Source organism: Apodemus sylvaticus, chromosome 12 (genome assembly GCF_947179515.1).
Source record: "Apodemus sylvaticus chromosome 12, mApoSyl1.1, whole genome shotgun sequence".
NCBI lineage: Eukaryota > Metazoa > Chordata > Mammalia > Rodentia > Muridae > Apodemus > Apodemus sylvaticus.
Window position 1 is genome coordinate 85,871,086 of NC_067483.1, and position 16,075 is coordinate 85,887,160.

General features: G+C 42.3%; 1 protein-coding gene across 3 annotated transcripts in view; it reads left to right on the forward strand.

Annotated features, from left to right (window-relative positions):
• The window catches only part of Efcab2 (EF-hand calcium binding domain 2), an 84,258-nt gene that overhangs the window by 44,481 nt on the left and 23,702 nt on the right, over positions 1–16,075 (forward strand). The gene's annotated exons all lie outside the window — the stretch shown is intronic.

The window sequence follows — 16,075 nt, forward strand, 5'->3', positions numbered from 1 at the left end:
GAATAGGACTTTTAAATAAATGATTTGGATCCCTCCCACACACCCCATATAAAAACTAACTTAAAGGAAAAAAAAATCACATGTAAGACCTAAAGTTATAAAATTGGAAAAAACATTGGCATAAATCTAGTGATTTGGATTGGATGGTTCCCTGGTGGGTGGAGGCGGCTAAGGGCAGCAGCAATAGTCTGTGATGTTTTGGGGATCCTTTGGACAATCCTGACAACTCAGAGGAGGACTTCTCATGTGTGGTGTTGGGGTTTAAATAATGTATGGCTCCTGAGGGAAGTATTACCAGCCCAGATGGGAAATTTTGGTTTAAACTATGTATTTATATTTAGACACCAAGTTACATGTATTGTTAGCATTTTTAGGTAGATACTAGTATGATTCCTTTTCAGACATCCTTACTGTCTTTTTACTTTCCTCCCTCCTGAATTATCCTTTTCCTCCGTCCCTAACTGAAGTCCTCTTGTCTCCCCATTTCCCTTGTCAGTAAGGGAGGCAGAAAGATTGTCAGAGCCCAAGGAGCAGCAAGTTTGTCATGAGAGTGTCTCCTAGAAATACCACAGAAGCTCCACCCATGATTTCTCACCATTCTGGCTGCCTAAACATGTCCTGAATGAGGACAGCACCAATAGACATGCTTACATGGAAGGGTAACCACAGCTGGTCCAGAGGCCCAGAGACCTCAACCACAGGCAAAGAACCACAGTTGAGAGTGGAGAAGCAGTCTTCCCAGGGAAGGGCTCACCGACTGGTGATCTAACGCCAAAATGCTCAGCCCTGAAAACATGCATACAAGCAACATTAAATGGACATCAGGTTGTATTTTTATATATTAGGAACGTGTGTGTGTGTGTGTGTGTGTGTGTGTGTAACAACAACAAAGAAAAAAAGAGGACATGAATTTAAAAGAGAACAAGTGGGGAAGAAGAAACAAGGGAAAAATAATGTAATTATATTATAATCTCAAAAACATATTTAAAAAGTCAACTGAAAAGGGCTGGAAAGGTAGCTCAGTGGTTAAGGGATTGTGCTGTCCTTACAGAGGATCTGAGTTCAGTTCCCAGCACCCACTGAGGTGGTTCACAACCCTGTAACTCCAGCTCCAGGAGAGCCAACCCCCTGTGCCGGCCTCCTCAGGCGCCACTCACACAGACTTGGACACACAGAAGAGTAAAATACATAGTTAAGAAAATCAATCCAGGTTTTATGTGGAGGTCCTTGATCCATTTGGAGTTGAGCTTGGTACAAGGAGATAAGAGTGGATCGATGCGCATTCTTCTGCCTGCTGACCTCCAATTGAACCAGCACAATTTGTTGAGAAGACTATCTTTTTTCCACTGGATGCTTTCAGCTCCTTCGTCGAATATCAAGTGACCATAGGTGTGTTGGTTCATTTCTGGGTCTTCAATCCTATTCCATTGATCTGCTTGCCTGACATTGTACCAATACCATGCAGTTTTTATCACTATTGCTCTGTAGTAATGTTTGAGGTCTGGGATACTGAATCCCCCTGAAGTTCTTTTACTATTGAGAATAGTTTTAGCTATCCTGGGTTTTTTGTTATTCCAGATGAATTTAAGAATTGCTCTTTCTAGTTCTATGAAGAACTGGGTTGGGATTTTTATGGGGATAGCATTGAATCTGTAGATTACCTTTGGCAAGATGGCCATTTTAACTATATTAATCCTGCCAATCTGCGAGCATGGAAGATTTTTCCATTTTCTGAGATCTTCTTCGATTTCCTTCTTCAGAGATCTGAAGTTCTTGTCATATAGGTCTTTCACTTGTTTGGTTAGAGTCACCCCAAGATACTTTATATGCTGTTTGTGGCTATTGTGAAGGGTGTCATTTCCCTAGTTTCTTTCTTTCTTTTTTTTTTGTTTTGTTTTTTTATATTTTTATTTTCTATATTCTTTGTTTACATTCCAAATGATTTCCGCTTTACCGGATCCCTCCCTCCCCATATGTCCCATAAATCTTCTTCTCTCCATACATTCTCCCATCACCTCCCTCCTTTTTTTCTCTGTCCTTATATTCCCCTCCAATGCTAGATCAGTCCTTTCCAGGATCAGGACCTTCTCCATACTTCTTCATGGGAGTCATTTGTTATGCGATTTGTGCCTTGGGTATTCAGGGCTTCTGGGCTAATTAATATCCACTTATCAGAGATTGCATTCCATGTGTATTCTTTTGTGACTGGGTTACCTCACTTAGGATGATATTTTCCAGATCAAACCATTTGCCTAAAAATTTTGTGAATTCATTGATTCTAATTGCTGAGTAGTATTCCATTGTGTAAATATACCACATTTTCTGTATTCATTCCTCCTTTGAGGGGCATCTGTGTTCTTTCCAGCTTCTGGCTATTATAAATAAGGCTGCTATGAATATAATTTCCCTAATTTCTTTCTCAGTCTGCTTATCCTTTGAGTATATAAAGGCTACTGATTTGCTTGCATTGATTTTGTAGCCAGCCACTTTGCTGAAGTTGTTTAACAGCTGTAGGAGTTCTCTAGTAGAGTTTTTGGGGTCACTTAAGTATACTATCATATCATCTGCAAATAGTGATAGTTTGACTTCTTCCTTTCCAATTTGTATCCATTTGTCCTCCTTATGTTGTCTAATTGCTCTAGCTAGGACTTCAAGAACTATATTGAAAAGATATGGAGAGAGGGGGCAGCCTTGTCTAGTCCCTGATTTTAGTGGGCTTGCTTCAAGTTTCTCTCCATTTAGTTTGATGTTGGCTACCGGTTTGCTGTATATTGCTTTTACTATGTTTAGAAACCTGACACACTGAAACTAATAGAAAAGTAACTGGGGAAGATCCTTGAGGACATGGGCACAGGGGGAAAGTTCCTGAATAGAACACCAATAGCTTACGCTATAAGATCAAGAATTGACAAATGGGACCTCATAAAACTACAAAGTTTCTGTAAGGCAAAGGACACTGTCAAAAGGACAAAACGTCAGCCAACATATTGGGAAAGGATCTTCACCAACTCTAAATCCAACAGAGGGATAATATCTAATATATACAAAGAACTCAAGAAGGTAGAACCCAGAGAACCAAATAACCCCATTAAAAAGTGGGGTATGGAGCTAAACAAAGAATTTTCACATGAAGAACTTCGAAGGGCTGAGAAACACCTTAAGAAATGTTCAACATCATTAATCATTAGGGAAATGCAAATCAAAACAACCCTGAGATTTCACCTCACACCAGTCAGAATGGCTAAGGTCAAAAACTCAGGAGACAGCAGGTGTTGGCGAGGATGTGGAGAAAGAGGAACACTCCTCCACTGCTGGTGGGATTGCAAGATGGTGCAACCACTTTGGAAATCAGTCTGGCGGTTTCTCAGAAAACTGGGCATGACACTTCCTGAGGACCCTGTTATACCACTACTGGGCATATACCCAGAGGATTCTTCAGCATTCAATAAGGACACATGCTCCACTATGTTCATAGCAGCCCTATTTGTAGTAGCCAGAAGCTGGAAAGAACCCACGTGTCCTTCAACGGAGGAATGGATACAAAAAATGTGGTATATTTACACAATGGAGTACTATTCAGCCATTAAAAACAATGAATTCATGAAATTCTTAGACAAATGGATGGAGCTGGAGAACATCATACTAAGTGAGGTAACACAGTCTCAAAAGATCAATCATGGTATGCACTCACTGATAAGTGGATATTAGCCTAGAAACTTTGAATACCCAAAACATAATCCACATATTAAATGAGGTCCAAAAAGAATGGAGGAGTGGCCCCTGGTTCTGGAAAGACTCAATGCAACAGTATAGGGGAATACCAGAACATGGAAGTGGGAAGGGGTAGATGGAGGAACAGGGGGAGGGAAGAGGGCTTATGGGACTTGCGGGGAGTGGGGACCCAGAAAAGGGGAAATCATTTGAAATGTAAATAAAAAATATATCAATTAAAAAAAAAAAGAAAACCAATCCAAGTAAAAAGCCAGCCAGCCAGTTCCTAGAAAATTTATCCACAGAAAATCTAGATATGCTTCTTCCTGTAGCCAGGATTTCAAAGGTTCTGCTGCTAAAGGCTTCCGTCCAGACAGCTGCAGATTACAAGTGTTGTCCTCACAGGGCTTAATCTCTTTCAGGAGATGGGACCAAAAGAAAAACTGTTGAATTATCATTCTAACACTGAGAACCTAATAAAGATTGCATAAAACTACAAAACAACTTTATTATGAATAGCTATACAAAATTGCAAATAGAAGCAACAAAATCTAGTACCACATTAATGCAAACTGTGTTTTTTCTAGAAATGTAAAAGTATTACTTTGTTGCACATTTACTAATGTAGCAACATCATATTAGTATGCCTAAGAATAAAAATCATGATCATTCTAGTAGATAGTTAAGACACATTTGACAGAATTCAGCACATATTCTTAATTTTAAAGTCCCAATAAAGTAGTCATTAGAGAATGCTTCCTTAGCCCCAAACTGAGGTTCTTACTTAAAAAGGAGGCATGTGCACCATTTGGTTAAAATTATGAACAAGATAAGGATATCTACATTTATCATTGTCAATTAATATTAACATAACTGGGCAAGTGGTAACATGGACATTACTAGGCATGAAATGGTAGGAGGTAGAAAAGATAGGAGAAAGAAAAACTATTTGTAGATATATGACCAAATATCTAGAAAACCCAGGAGAACTGATAAGAAAACTATTGTAAAGAAAAATGAATTTTAGTAAAGTAGCAAGATTGTTATACAGAAGACTGGTGACAGGTTCAGCAGGGAGAGGCACTTGTGTGTAGCCCTGACAACCTAAGAGAAATCCTGGATCCCACGGAATGACCCAAGAGACCAGACTCCTGAGTCATCTGTCTGTCCTCTGACCTCCTCCTTCTCTCCATGGCACAGGTGTCCCTGCATTCACCACCTCACCCCTAACAAATGGAAAAAAATTAATATTTAAAAATAAATTAATGTATGGAAATCAGGAACCAGATACTTGTTTTCTGAAAAATGATTTATTTTATTTTTTTCAGTGGATTGTTGTTATGTCTGTGTGATATTCCCTGGAACTGAAGTTACAGACAGTTGTGAGCTGCCATATGGGTGTTGGGAATTGAACCTGGGTCCTGTGGAAAAAGTCAGTGCTCTTAACTACTGAGCCATCTCTCAAGCCCCAGGAGCTGTATATTCTATAAAGAGTGCCCAGTTAGTTGATATAATGGAGGATAAGACCCATTTATAATAGCAGTAAAATATTGAGCTTATAGACAAAAATGCACCAAGAAATATATAAATCACACCATAGGAAAATCCACGTGGTATAAAAATAGAACAAATGGAAAGAAACCATTTGAAGGATAGAAAACTTGAAATAATAAAGATGTCAACTCATCCTAAACTGACATGAATTCAGCACAAATGGAAATGAACATTTCTGTAACTTGACAAGTGAATTTTATTGTACATATGAAAAAGTAAGCTAGAACAGCCAAGGGAACTCTTGAAAAAGAACAAGAAGACCCGTGTAGCTTTATTTGATATCAAAACATATTACAGGGGCTGAGGAATGGCTCAGTGGTTAACATTTGCTGCTCTCACAGAGGATCCCAGTGCACACCTTGGAGAGGAGGGGGGGACACAACCATCTTTTCTGCCTCTGAGGCAAAACCACTCATATTCACGTGTACACTTACACACACACAAAGGAGAAAGGAAGGGGGACGGAGGAGCGAGGGAAGGAAAGACTAGAAATAGTTATATGAAGGATTAGTGGGAGGGACATACAAAGGCCCTGTGGGGGGGAAGTGACCTTAGTATGTTGGGGAAAGCAGAGAGAGAGAGAGAGAGAGAGAGAGAGAGAGAGAGAGAGAGAGAGAGACAGAGAGAGAGAGAGAGAGGGAGGGAGGGAGGTTAGCATGCAGGTTAGAGTGCAGTACCATCATGAAGGTGTGAAGGCGGCTAGGCCTGCAGGGAGCATTGTGGCAGTGAATGGGTAAGTGAACGATGGGATTCTAGTGCAGGAAGTTCGCTGTGGTTGCTGTGAGGAGAGTGGAAAGGGCGGCTAGTGCAGTGGCCCAGGCAGGAGGACTGCAGTCAGCAGCAGCACAGTGGCAACAGGGTGTGAAAACCCATCTTACTTCTATGGCTGCACTGCTGTCCCTAAACTTCATCTTTGAAATGCCCCTTTCTTTTAAATTGATACATGATCATTTGTATGTTCACAGGGCACACATGACATAATTGTAAACATGTACACAACATGTATTGACCAATTGATAATTAACAGTTCCATCTTACATGCTGATCTTGTCTTTTAACTTCTTTTCTTCTAGATCTTCATGCAACATGTAAAGGTCTTATAAACTGTTCTCACCATTCTGGCTGTAGGTTCAGAACTTCCTGCTCCTGTCCTACTGTATGCTAAGGTCTGCTTTCCAGGCCTGTCACTGCCTCCATTGTCCCCCTTCTTATGAGCAGTTAGATACTATTCTGATCTGTTCCTCTATGGGATCAATGTTTTTAGGTTTTGTACATGATTCAAAGTGTATATCTTTGTATTTTTTTGCCTGATTTGTTTTATTTAATGACCTTCAATTACATCTACTTTGCTGCTGCAAATGATAAATTCAACTTAAAAAAGTCAGCAAATAACCTTCCATTGTATGTGTGTGTGTGTGCGCACATACACGAGTCTGTTTCCTTTAGCCATTCACCTGACATACTGTAGTTGATTCTGTCTTGGCTGTTGTGTGTCCTGCTGGGGTAGACAGGACTGTGCAGGGATCTCCTTGAGATGCTAGTTTATTTTCTTCAGCAAGGTAGCAAGAACAGAATGGCTGACTCGTACAGTGTCTCCAGTTTTAGTCTTGAGAGGAACGATCAGTATTCTCCATATGGCCACACTAATTTCCATTCCTTCAATCATCCGTCAGTCTGTCTCCCTCTTCTCCCCTTCCCAGCATTAGTACGTTTCAGTGTTTTGTTAATTGCCATTCTGAGGGGTGAGAGGATATGTCACTGTGGTTTGGATTTACAGTCCCCCAGTCAGTAGTGACACTGGACATATTGTCATATGTTTGTCGACTGTTTGTAGGTCTCATCTTAGAAAATGCCTGTTCGGATCATTGGCTTTCTTTAATCCAGAGACTTTTTAGTTGTTCAAATTCATCATACTTTCTAGATATTGAGCCCTTTTCAGATTCATAGGTTACAAATATTTCCCCTATTTCCTACCTGTCTTCATTCTATACATGGCTTTTTTTTTTTGCTGTGAAAAGTCTCAGTTTGGTATAATTCCATTTGTCTATCACTGCTTTTGTTGGCTGCACTTTTGAGATCTTAACTACCACTTCAATAACAGTAACAGCCAAGACACCGATCATTGCTTTACCTGCCTCGAAGTGTTTCCAAATCTTAATATCTGCTAGCTCAAAATGTGAGTGAGTTAATCTTCAGGTCAGGTGTTTACAGAGGTGGTTGGATTTAAACCGATGCTGAGAGAGAGGCCTAATTGTGCTCTCTGGTTCTCTCACCCTGTGCATGCCAGGCAGGTGGCTTGCCACTGGCTTATACCAGGAGAGATGCCAGGGAGTCTGCGTTCAGAGGGATGACTCCGTGAGGACATGGCAAGGGCTGTCTCTGCAAGTTAAGCCGGGAGACTTTGGGTGAAACCATAGCCCAGATTTCCAGTCCTCAGAGTGATGAGAAAAGAAGTTGCTGACACTGTCCCCCATGTGCTACCCCCACACCGCGTGAGACTGTCTCAAGGTAGTTTCAGCAAGCTAATGCAGGCACAGAGGCAGCAGTGGTGACACGGCTTCCTCACAGCGCTTACCACCTGCTAAAATTAGCTTGTGCTCATTTAGTAGTGTGTTTGGTTCCTCCCCGTGGCAAGCTCCAAGGGGAGAGCAGGGGCTCGCCCTTTTCAGGCCCCGTAGCAGTCACAGCACCGAGCAAAAGTAGCTGTGTCATTGACTTACTGATTCTGTCTCTGAAATGTCTGGATTTTTACAGAGCCCAGAGTTCTTTTTGGGACTGTGACCTCTAGCACAGAGACTAAGAAGAAATAGCATCACAGCAATTAGGAGCCAGAAACTCTTTGTTCTTCTCTTTCACAGTCTCTTCGGTTGATTATGAAGGCCTTTGAAGCCATTTTGGAACAGAAAATTTGCCCTTCTTTTAAATTTATTTTATTAGTTTAAAAATACCTTGGATCTAGGAAAAATGCCTTTGTAGGGGAAGAAGGCAGGGTCTTTGTTTTGTTCTCTATTCTTCTGTAAGTACCTGATATAGCTTAGCTGTCCTCAGCAAATGTTTGTTAAATGAATGGAACCCCTTTTCCAGAATTGTGCTTTGTTCTAGAAATTTCCAAATTGTGTTATGCTTACTGATACTCAGTGTAAAACACTTGTATTCTAGAGGGATAAACGGGTTTGCCGCCTTTTGCCCCTTAGAATTGCATCAGATGCCCTCAATCTGTCTGCACTGGGGTGTTTTTGACCTTGACTGCCCTTAGGGATGACTCATAGTCTAGCTCAATGGCACTGGTGCCACCCTGCGTCGGCAGTGGCATACTACACCCACCGACTGTCTACTAAGACTCCCTCCCAGGCTTCTGTTGGGTTGCTCTTTATGATCTGTTTGTCTAAATGACACTGCTTTCTGTATGGGATAAATGCAGAGACAAATTCTTCTGTTTAAAGGTCTTTAGAGCTGGTTTGTTATCAAATATATAAGAAATCTATGTACTTCAATAAAATACATAAAAGGTTCCATATTTTAAAACATTTATGTAAAATAGTTGTTTCATCTGTCACTTTATTAAAAATCCAATAAAAGGTTTATAGTGAAGAAAATAATATCGTAAAAAGCTTTAAAAATTTAAATAAGATTTTTTGTTGATTTCTGCATCATTTGCATGGTAGATTACAAAGTGAGTTGGTTCTAACCACTCTAGTCAATGGAGGAAATGAACTTGTATACAGACGGGCTCCTGCACCAGCTGTTTGAAATAGCAGTGGCCACAGTATCAGTGACTGATGTGCAGAAGCTAGTTTAGAAAAGCATTCTGAAACCATTGTTAAAAACTAGTTGATATTAGAAATCATTTAAACAGTTTTAAAGGGATCAGGCTGTAGAGATGACTCAGCAGTCAAGGGCACTCTTGCAGACAACCTGGGTTTGGTTCCCAGCACTCACATTGGACCACACACATATTGGACCAGCACACATTCTGAACTAGTCTGTGAGCTCATATTGAAGCTGGCAACTACCTGGACTCCAACTCAGGGAATCTAATTCCCTCAACTGGCCTCCTTGTGTATCCACATGCGTGTGACATAGTCATACACAGAGACACATAAAAATAACTAAATAAATCTTTTTAAAAATCAAACAAGCCAGACGTGGTAGCTCACACCTTTCATCCTAGCGCTCAGGAGGCAGAGGCAAGCAGATATTTGAGTTTGAGTTTGGGGTCAACCCAGTCTGCAGAGTGAGTTCTAGGACAGCCAGGGCTACACAGAGAAACCCTGCCTTAGAAAACAACACACAAACAAATAACATCCAAACAGAGTTGCTTGTTTCTACAGCATTTGTTGTTTATTAAATATTTTTGGGGGATGGGGTCTCACTATGTAATCCTGGCCTCACTGTATTGACTAGGCTGGTCTTGAACTCATGACAGTCCTCCTGCCTCCCCAGTGTTGGGATTACAGAGGTATGCTACCATTCCTATCATAAGAAGTATTACATATTTGATAGATGCCATGACACATGTTCTTCATGCTAGCACATAGAAAGCTGAGACAGAGGATTGCTTTGAGTTCTGGGATAGCATAAAAAGACTCTTTCAAAATACAAATAAGATTTAAAAGTGCCTTAATGATTTTAATGATATTAAAGGGTTTGATTGGAGCAGTGAGATGGCTGGGTAGAGAAGTCCTTGCATGACTGAGGACCCAGGCTTCGATCCTTTGCACCCAAAAAAAACGTTGGATGTGCCAGTGACTGTTGTAATTCCAGTCGTGGGGAGGCAGAGGCAGAGACTCTGGGCTTACTGGCTAGCCAGGCTCGCCAGCTGGTAAGCTCCAGTTCAGTTAGAGACCCTGTCTCACAGCATAGGGTAGAGAGCGACTGGGGAAGATGCGGGCAGAGACCTCTGGCCTCTGCGTTTGTGTGCACACAGGAAAATAGGTTTATATTGTTGCTGTTTTGGTTTTTGAGAACAAGCCTCATTATGTAGCCTGGGCTATCCCAAAACTTGCTGGGTAGAGTAGGTTGGCTTTGAATTTGTAGTAATCTTATATCTCAGCCTGCTGAGTGCTGAAATTATAGGTATGGGCCACTATTCCAGGCTCATTAAAAATAGATTGAGGAAACCAGGTATAGTGTCACACATCTTTAATCTTAGCACTTGGGAGGGAGAAGCAGATAGATAACAGATATCTGTGAATTCAAGGCCAGCCTGGTCTACATAACTAAGCTCCAGGACAGTCAAACTTACATAGCAAGACCCTGTCTCAAATCCTCTGTGCTCCAAAATAGATTTAAGTGGGTTCTTAAAATAATTTTCAGGGCCAGCAAAGTGGCCCAGTGTGTAAAGGCCCTTTGCTGCCAAGCACCATATTGATTACTGGAGTTCAATCCCTAGGACCCACATAATGGACAGAAAGAACTGACTCCCAGAAGTTGTCTTCGAACCTCTGCATGTGTACAGTAGCATGCACTTCTAACCTGTACCCTTCCCTCTTCCCATCCAGCTCCCCAACAAATCAATCAATAAACAAATAAATGGAAGAAAAATTAGACTAAAAAACAAAATAATTTTCAGTAGTTTACTTTACCTGAAATCTTACTTAATAGAAATAGGCTTAACCAACTTTTAATATTTATATCATCCTACCTCTTGCTTATTATTTAGTAATTGATGTTTTGTTTTTCTTTACAAATAAAATTTATTTAGTAATTGATGTTTTGTTTTTCTTTACAAATAAAATTTATTTTAAAATATACAACTCAGTATTGACTTTTTTTAGTCATCAAAATAATTTATAACAGTTAAATGCCTCTTAAATATCCATGATTATTTTCTGAAGCTAAAAGTAATATTCACTCAACCAGTTTTTAAAATCTTTTTTTCTTTTTTCTTTTTGGCTTTTCGAGACAGAGTTTCTCTGTATAGTCCTAACTATCCTGGAACTCACTCTGTAGACCAGGTTGGCCTCGAACTCAGAAATCCGCCTGCCTCTGCCTCCCAAGTGCTGGGATTACAGGCCCCAGTTTTAAAAATCTATTTGGAACATTAAACATGATAGAAGTAGAAAAAAATCTCGGGGGCGACGTGAGCGCCGAGGAGACAGTGGGCTCTTCGCCTGCGAAGGCCAACGGACCGGAGAATGGCCCCGTGAAAAGCACTGGAGACTTAACCTCCAAGGGTGAAGGGGAGTCGCCACCGTGAACAGAACAGAGGAGGCAGTTGGGGTGATGCCATCGAGTCAGTGCCCGAGCCAAGGGGGCGGTCGCTCCCATGGAGGATGAGGAGGGGGAAGAGGGAGAGGAGGGGGAGGAGTAAGGGGAGGGGAGGGGGAGGGAGGGGAGAGGAGGGGAGAGGGGAGAGGAGGGGAAGGGGGAAGGGAGAGGGAGAGGAGAGGGAGGGGAGAGGAGGGGGAGGGTGAAGGGAGAGGGAGGGAAGAGGGGAGAGGGGGGAGGGGGAGGGGAGAGGAGGAGGAAGGGAGAGGAGGGGGAAGAAGGGGAGGAAGGGGAGGAGGAGAAGGGGAAGAAGAAGAAAGAAGAGAAGAAGAAATTCTGTTTCAAGAAGCCTTTCAAATTGAGTGGCCTGTCCTCTAAGAGAAATCAGAAGGAGGGTGGGGGTGATTCCTCAGCCTCCTCACCAACAGAGGGAGAGCAGGAGCAGGGGGACATCAGCGCCGGCAGTGATGAGGGCACTGCCCAAGAAGGGAAGGCTGCTGCCACCCCTGAGAGCCAAGAGCCCCACTCCCTCGGGCCCTGCAAGTGGCAACACATCTGCCAGTGCTGAGCAGAATGAGTGGCTGGGTGGGGGCAGGTGGGTGATCTCTAAGCTGCAAAAACTGTGCTGTCCTGTGAGGTTACTGCCTGGACCTTGTGCCCTGTGCCCAGAAAGGAAGAGGCTTGCTGACCCCTCCCAGCCACGCCTTCCTCCCTCCTGTGGATTCTCTCATCAGCCATTTGGTCTTACTCTTAGGGCCAGTTGAAGATGGTCCCTTACGGTTTCCCAAGTTAGGTTAGTCATGTGAAATGCTCCTGTCCCTACCTCCTTCCCGAGCCCCATCCCTGCAGAAGGTATGCTGGGTTTCCAATTCTTTTCCAAGTTCATTTTTAAAATCCTGCTTCTCAACCTCCTGAGCCAGAAGTGGGGGCTGATACTTCCAACCCTGAGTGTCCAGCCTTTCCCTATTGAATTCTTAGTCTCTTGTGCTGTGCCTAGTGGCACCTGGGCTCGGGAGGACATTGCTCCTGTCTGGGAATTTATAAATGTCTTACTCAGGTTCAAGCCTCCAGCTTGTGAAATCAACCATGTCTCTGACTTGATAAGCAAGTGTTAGGCTTCAGGCGGGAGGGAGGTCTGTAATGTGAAACAACTTCTTGTTGTCTTTTCCCCCCCTCCCATTGTTGTAAATAACTTTTAATGGCCAAACCCCAGATGTGAACTTTTCCCCCTAACTGCTAAAATCACTCTTCCACCCGGATTTACTGTAACGTTTGGAAAAGGAATAAATGTTGTCTCTTAAAAAAAAAAAATCTTGCTGGGCAGTGGTGGCGCACGCCTGTAATCCCAGCACTTGGGAGGCAGAGGCAGGCAGATTTCTGAGTTTGAGGCCAGCCTGGTCTACAGAGTGAGTTCCAGGACAGCCAGGGCTATACAGAGAAACCCTGTCTTGAAAAATCAAAAAAAAAAAAAATCTCATATGAAGTCCTCTATGAAAGGAAATTGAGACAAGTTCCTGATTAGCCAGAAACTGTTTCATCTTCAAGAAAGAATACGCAGTGTAACTGTGGCTTCATAGAATGAATTGGGTAGTGTTCCAGTAATTGATGTTTATTCTTTACAGTATATTTTTATTATTTTTCCTATTCTCCAACTCCTTCCAAATTCTCACTGGAATTCCACTCTCTACCCACCTATCTTTGTATTCTCTCTCTTATAAGAAAGAGAAAAAAGCCATAAAAGCATAGATCTCATTTGTGTTAGACAACTTCTACTGAGTATGGTTGATAGACTCAGTGTTTACTGGGTGTATTAGTATATTCCATTGAAGAAAACTGTTTGTCCTGCATCTAGAAGCTATCATTTTGGAAGCACTTCTTTGCCCACTTTCCCTCTTTTGCATTGGGATTTTGTCAGGTTTGAGCTGTCTTAAGTCTTGGAAATGTCACAGTTTCTGTGAGTTCCTATGTGCATCTTCCTCTTGTGTCTGGAAAATGCTATTTAAAAAAAAATATTCAAGACCTTTTACTCTTTAACCCCACCCCCACCCCTTTCCACATGGATCCCTGACCCTCTGCAGAAGGGTGAAACAAAGATCCCATTTAGGGCTGAGTACTCCAAATCCTCTCACCTGCTGCATATTGTCTTGCTTTCTGTCTTTGCATTAATTACCATCTACTGCCAGAAGCTTCTCCACTGAAGACTGAGCAATAATTCACCGACTTATGGTGTAGTGATTTGAATGAAAATGATTCCATACACTCATAAGGAGTGGCACTATTGGGAGGTGTGGCCTTGTTGGAGTAGGTGTGGCCTAGTTGGAAGAAGTGTGTCCCAAGCCAGGTCCAGTGACATTTTTTCTTCCTGCTACTTGCTAATCGAGATATAGAACTCTCAACTGCCTCTCCAGCACCATGTCTGCCTCATGCTGCTATGCTCCCCACCATGATGATAATGGACTAAACCTCTAAAGTGTAAGCCAGCTCCAACGAAATGCTGTCCTTTATAAGAGTTGCTGTGGTCACGGTGTCTCTTCACAGCTATAGAATCCTAACTAAGACATAGACATAGGGGTATACCGATATATCATTAGGAATCATTTTATTCCTATGCTCATTTAGCAGAATAATAGAGGTAGGTTTCCAGAGGCCCATGACTTGAGTGGGTCTTAAGCCTCCCCTCTCCCCCCCAAAAAGTGGGTGGTTAATCCTCTAACACCCATGCCACTGTTGAATCAGTGAGGACATCTTGCAGGCAGGCCATCACTAAAGCTCACAGGGTTTGGAGCCGGGTGAGATTGAGCTCGATGAGATTTCTCTTCTGTACTATGCTTAGAATCTTCTAGCACTATGAACACTAGCTAATAGGGTGAATCTTCTAGTTGAGTACCACTTAGATTTCTCCATTTTCTGTGACATAAGTGTGTGGTGTCTTCAGCAATAACATCTTACCAAGTTGGAGATAGCCTGTGGGGTTTGGGGAGCCTGTCGGACCCCTTTGGCTAGTGACTCAGAAAGGTGTAACCCATTCTTACTACTGAAAGTTTTATTTGGCAACAAATAATATCTACTTGTTGTATTGTCTCCCTCATAATATAGTGACTATTTAAATTCCTTTTATACATGTATATATTTTATGAAGTTTCTACAGTAGTAGATTTTCAAATAGCTTTTTAAAAGGTATTTATAATGTTAGTTGTTCACACCCATATTCCCTCCTCTACTCTGTCCTCCCTTCTCCCACCCCATGTAATCCTTGTAATTCCCCCTTTACCCATGTCTAACACTATATTCCATTTCCCTTCCTTGGAAGACCCTCCCATGATGACTTTCTTATCTCATAATTCTGTTTCATTTTATAGTACCCGACACATTTATTTGATTACTTTTGAACTCTGTCCTTGTTGTTGACATTTCTGTTTTGTGTTTCTTGAAATTACATTTTCATCTCCTTTTTGTTTGTTTTTGAGATGGACTCTCATGTAGCCGAGACTGGCTTTGAACTTTCTGTGTAGGAGAGGGTTTGAGCTCCTGCTGATCTCTTGCCTCCATTTCCCAAATGCTTTGGATTGCAAGTGTGTACTGCCACATCTGGTGTGTTCATCTCTTTTGGTGTTTTCCTATATCTCCCTTTCAGTTTTCTTTCTTCCTAAGCCTCCTTTTCTTTCAGTGCTAAGGCCTGGACCTTTTCTTGCCTGTGTTCCCTTTTCTCTGTTTTCCATCTCTGGAAGCATCACTGTTCCTAGGGCTGCAGCATCAGCAGCCTGACTTCCTCACAACGGCCAGCATCCCAGCCCATCTAGAAGCCATCTGGAGCTCTGTGGTGCCCACCTGGCCCCTTCTGCTGTGTTCCCACGTTCCTGGCACCAGCGCTGTGAGAAAGTAGCATGGTCGATTGCTTAGTCTCTGTGTATCCAGCCTTGTGTATCATTCCGGCTGTGGGAAACAGGGAAGCTGAGTCATCAGGACATCTGCTGCGATTGCCCTTTCTCCCCATTACACGGACTTGGGGACTTTCCATCCCTGCTGGTGTTCAGATTTGAACCCAGGGCCTCACACATGGAGAGCTCTTGAAATAGATTCATTTCACTTCACTACTATATAAAGAAACATTTAGAAAGCCTGGCATTTAAATGCCACCTTCCTGTCCCTTCCTCATCTTCTCTTCTCTTTTCCTATCAGCCTCCTTCTGTTGCCTTTAGTGTGTTTCCACTGAAGGTAACTTAGTGATCTGCTTTCTCTGCCTGTATGTCCATCTGCCATTTAGCAGGGCATGCTCCTCATCTTCAGAGAGCCAGAAACTTCTGCTTCTCAAGACACAAGCCCAGTGCTCAACCAGTCAGTTACAAACCCGGCTCTTACAATAGTGGAGGCAGTAGTTCACATTGCTGCCTTCATTGATGTCTCCAGAGGAAGAAAAAGAGGCTCTGTCCTTTTCATATACTTTTCTGTCTTCAAGGAGAGCTCATGTCCAGCCCCGTTTCCACTTTCCTGAGCACTGTTGATGTTCTATCTATCTAGATCTATCTGTCCAGACCTTCCAAATTTTCAAGTGCAGTGGGCATAGACCAAAGCTAGTGTTTTGCAAAGTCTGATTCCATCC